Here is a 5,303-nt window from a genome sequence, read left to right as displayed (position 1 = left end):
AATAGTCCAAACCTTCAGGAATGGTGGCTATTGAAACCATTTGGAAAACCTATTTTTCATTTCCTGTGGTACCATTTCTAATGTTTCTGTGGTTACTTTGCTCTCCATTACTCCTCAGATGAGAGCACTTTCACTTTGACCCTCAACAAAGGAAATTCTTCAAGGAATGTATGAGATGCCCAAAGGTAGCAAGAACCCTCTTAGCATCTCCAGGCTGATGAAGTCATAATTATCATGAGATATCTAATGGCCTCACTTTTCCCTGAAAATTGGCCTCATGAGAATGGCAGCTGAAAAAGATGAAAGAATTTGATATTATCCATAGCACTGAGTCTGTGTCATGACCAGAAACTCAACAAGGTAGTAATGTTTCCTTTCCTTTGTGTCAATTGAATGCACTGTGCTCCACTGTATTAAAAATAGAAGATTATTCAATGTAAGTATTTATGAGGCAAAATAATACATATTGTCATCCAACTAAGTGCCAGTAGGACGATTCTGATTTTACCAATGTTATTAAACTGAGGCAGAATTTTTCCTCAGGTATGCATTTTGTTTATAGAATGAAAGATCAGAAAAATCAGTTAAAATGTATATGAGTTGCTTTTTATGTTTGAACATTACTTTAATTCCAACATTCATTGATTTATAATTAATTTTCTCTGTCTTCCAGTTCCTTTCTAATATTGCATTACCAGAAGAATGTGCAGGTCTGTTACTGCTAAGGGCCAAATTAGATAAATGTGGTATGTTTCTGTAAAACAATAGAGACCTTCTGGGATGACATCAGTCTGATTCTGTTTGCAAGCTTAAAATAACATCTTTAAAATAGTCACTTTTGTTTCCTTTTTAGTGATTAAACACTATGCACTATACTTCTCATAAAATAATAAAAACGCTTTTGAATTTGGTCTTTTATAAATATATTATTATTGCTATTAAATATTATTAAAGATTTTTAAAAATGAGAAGTTTTTCTAAAAACTAGTGCAAATTATGCTTTACTAAATTTTTTCTTAGATTACTTCTATTTATATTTTTCAAAGTCTCTTGAATTGTCATTTTGCTTGCAAAAAATTTAATATTGTTACAGAAACACAATAACAGCCTTAGAATTTTGGGGATTAATTGTTATACTTTCATGTAGCAGAAAAATAAAATATTCCCAACATAATAACATTACTTAACCCTTTAAATAGGTCTGTGAATAAACTTTCAAGAAAATTTTCCACTGTCTGAACAGACGAATGATACCCAGAGCCCCACACTGAGGTATCAAGCATGCTTGATGTTTACTTATTAATTATGCATTTGTTACAGAGAGTCTTACATTTTATAACTCATTTGATATATACAAGAACTTTTTTTTCATTAGAACTGTAATTTTTTTAACTCTTAAGTTGTTATTTGGGTATTTTGACATAAGTGCACATGAGTACATTTGTAAGGAATTCTCATTGTTCAAATGACAATATGTCTTGTTACATAAAATGCATTTGTTTCTAGTCAATGTCAGAAAACATGAAGATACAAAGATTCTACAAAGAAATAAGCCTAATATTAGGAAAGTTAGACTAATTGCACCAACTTTAAATACCTACATAAATAAAGATCATGAATTTTAAATTGTGGGAGTCCTTTTCTCTAAACAGATAAGCCATATGGATGTGGAGACTGGGAATCCACTGGCAAATCATCTCCATCATATGCTCGCTTATCTACCTGCACTTTAGCACATAAATTCCTCAGTGATAGGAGGGTCACATTCTTCTAAGGTCTTTACATCAAGTTATCAGTGTAGTGATCTATGTTCTAGTATCTAAAAATGAAATTTTGGGAATCTACTTTGCTCTTCAGTTTAAAAATGTAGATTATTAAAAAATTTACATTGGAGATTCACTTTCAGTATCAAATAAGATGATCCATGTAAATCATGTGCAAGAATGTCAGTTATATTTATAACAACAATTATTTTCTCTTACTATTAGGGCATCACTTAGAGTCATTTCAGAATTGAATGAACATGTTCCAATCCTGATCCTCACATATTTTCCATCACAGGTGCTGCTGTTCCCTTCTGGAGCAGAGATGAAAATGGCTATAGAAACCCAAACAGCAACAGAGTTCATTTTCCTAGGATTGTCAGTGTCTTCCTCACTATAGCAGACACTGTTTTTGATGTTTCTTAGTGTGTAGCTCCTCTCTCTTATGGGAAACACCCTCATCATTTTCCTTATTCTGATGGATTCAATGCTCCAGATACCCATGTACATTTTTTACAATACTTATCCTTCCTTGAAATCTGATATGCTAGAGCCACCATGCCTAGGTTGCTGGGCACCTGCTTCTCAAACCTGTCACGATCCCTGTTACTTGTTGTATTGCCTGGTACTACTTTCTTTTTTCTTCCTGGGAGCTACTGAGTGCATATTCCCTGCAATGATGGTCTTTGAACAGCATGTTGCAATGTGCCCGACATCTACACTTCTCACTTCTCTTGAGTGTTCAGATTTCCCTAACATTTTCAGCTGGATCCGGATTGGAGGCTTCATTGCCCTTTTGATCCCCACAATACTCATCTCTCATGTGATCTTTTATGGACCCCAGAAAATCAACTACTTTTTATGTGATTCTGACCCCATTTTTAACTCTCATGCTCAAAAACATTGTGGTAGAGGCTTTGATCTACACTTGCAGTTCTGTTGTGATTCTTGTGGGCTGTGGCAGGGCGGGTTGTGGGCTGCTACTCCAGCTGCTGGCTGGGGTGCGCGGGCTTCAGGCTTCGGTGTTGCTGTGCTGGTCCCTGGCTCTCTGCAGCTACCAGGCGCTGGCGACTCTGTGGGTCGCTGTCAGCTGCCGGACGGGTTCCGTTCCAAGCTGCCGGATGTTCCCTCTGTGTACGCGATCTGTCGGCCACCAGATCACGAGGGGAGGTGCAGGAATGGCGAAAGCAAGATCTTCGCGAGTGGTTGTTGATGGAAGGACAGCCCCCTCCAGGGAGATTGTATCACAGGTGCAATGAGACACAGGATACAGCTTCAGACAAGTTCAGTGATACAGCTCAGCTCCAGACAAGTGATACAGCTCCGCTTTATTGGGGTGAAACCAGGATATTTATAGTGTGGAGGCAGTAGCAAAAGCCTCAGTTGATAGGTGCTTTGTAGGATGCCCCATTTACATGTGGCAGTGGGCTTCTATCAGGCTGTCAGAAAATGCCTGAATAAAACCTGGTAGTTTTTGTGCCAGAGGTCATGTATCTGTGATGGCCACTTCAAAGTGAGTCAGGAAGAGAGTAGGAAGGCGCCCTGCTGGAAAGGGGAGTCTCTGCATAAGAACGCCGAGCCGGCTTGTGGCTATCCAGACATGGAGAGACTGCGACCCTAAACAGCAGGGGTCCCCAACATCTCCCCCTGTTTGATTTAAAAAAGGAGAAGTGCCATCACAAGCCCTAAGGGCCAACTCATCCTTATCTCGGGAGAATCCAAAGTCTGATAATTGACCATGACTTGTTTTGTAGTGATTTTAGCAAATGGCAGTAATTGTCAGCGAAGAAATCTTATAAATAGTGAGCAAGCATCAAAATAATACACAGTATGACCAGGGGGCCAACAAGGGATAGGAGCCATGAAAACAAGGGATTGCTAAACCAACCTAATTGTTTGGTGGGTTGAAATCTTGAAAATAGACCATTACAAAGTTTTTTGAGAGTGTTAACATTGGTTTCAACAACATTTGATTCATTTACAAAGAAACAGCATTTTTCCCAATACCCACACACCCACTCCATGTTCAGCAGTTATTAAGTCCAATGTTCTGTTGTGGAGCACAACCCTGGTGAGAGAGTTCATTTGTTGTTGGAGAGATTCCAGGCTGTCAGTCGTGGATGCCATTGCCTGGTCCAGCTTGTCTCAGAAATCTCCCGCCAGGTGCTGGGCTTGCACAATTGTCACCATAGCAATGCCTTCAGCACCCAGGGAGAGTGCAAGTTCAATCTCTACCAGTAAAGGGACGAAGATTTTTCTCTGCTGGCAACTGTGTAGGAGGAGAGCAGCTTCTTCCTCCGAACAGGTACACCTGGGATGTAATCATTACTGGTACACAAAAGGTGGACACAGAGAGATTAACACAGTTTTTGGCTTTTCCTTTGCACCATAGGAAAAGAGGAGGGCTGATGCATGCTGTACTGGAGAGAGTAGTGTTAGTGGGGCATTTGTAATGAGTAGGCTTGCTTGCTGAAAATGAAAATTGAATATTTAGCCAGTTGTTTGAATCAGTAGAGGCCTATTGCTGGGTGTGCAAAAGAAGCAGTTAGACATTGGGGTAGGTGGTGAAGGGAAGAAAGTTAGCAACATACTGAATGTACTTGTTCCAGGACATAGGTCCTTTGTTTGTATTTCCTGTAGAATAATATTATGAGTTAGAACAGACTTAGCTGCAGGTACAAGCTGTCAAGAGATATGAAAGTCAGCTGTAGGGTACCTAGAGAATGCACCTGGGTAAAATTTTGTTATTACTCCAATACTCCAGCAATTATCCCATGGATCTGATTTTTTCCTTGAAAATGTTTTCTGACATAAAATCTCTAGAACATGGTATTAGGGAGAGTGGGGGCTGGCTGAAGCTTTGCTGTTAAGCAGGATAAAGACAGCCATGAGGATGACAGAGAAAGAAGCTCTGGGGTGGCATCTGTGGTGAGCAGTCTCCACTAGGTCATGGATCTCTTTCCATGTGATCCGGTGTGGCTTTGGGTGTCGCTTCCTCCTCTTCCTTTTCTTTGTCTCTGACAGGGTCATGCAGGCCATCTTTTTCATGGGCAGGGAGGTATCGGACATTTCTGGCTGGATCTCAGATAGGCTTTGGTTGATCCTGTGGGAAAACACAAGCAAATCCTCTCCCTGTGGTCAACAATGGATCTGGTCCTTACCAGAGTCCATCAAAGGGGTCCCTCCATCTAACCATGATGGGTGGTACTGGGTGTGTCTGGGCCCAGTGTCGGGTGATGGGGGGAGCATCAGTCCCTCGATATATCCATTAAGTACATTAAGGGTAAACAAGGCTAATGTTAACTGAACATTGGGAGAATATGTTGTTTGAGCCTGTCTTTTTAATTGGTCCTTTAAGGTTTTATGCGACCTTTCCACAATGGCTTGACCCTGTGGGTTGTAAGGGATGCCAGTGTGATGGGTGATTTTCCACACTTCACAAAAATTTTTAAATGAAGAGCTGGTAAATGCTGGGCCATTGTCTGTCTTTAATTGTGCAGGGAGGCCCATAATGGCAAAGGATGAAAGCATATGATTTAT

General features: G+C 40.2%; 1 pseudogene; it reads left to right on the top strand.

Annotated features, from left to right (window-relative positions):
• The first annotated feature begins 2,094 nt into the window (after positions 1–2,094).
• LOC103750379 overlaps positions 2,095–5,303 on the top strand; it is a 9,115-nt pseudogene continuing 5,906 nt past the window's right edge.

The sequence above is a fragment of the Nannospalax galili genome, unplaced genomic scaffold (assembly GCF_000622305.1).
Source record: "Nannospalax galili isolate Female #2095 unplaced genomic scaffold, S.galili_v1.0 scaffold627, whole genome shotgun sequence".
Taxonomy (NCBI): domain Eukaryota; kingdom Metazoa; phylum Chordata; class Mammalia; order Rodentia; family Spalacidae; genus Nannospalax; species Nannospalax galili.
This window is presented reverse-complemented; position numbering and strand designations above follow the sequence as displayed.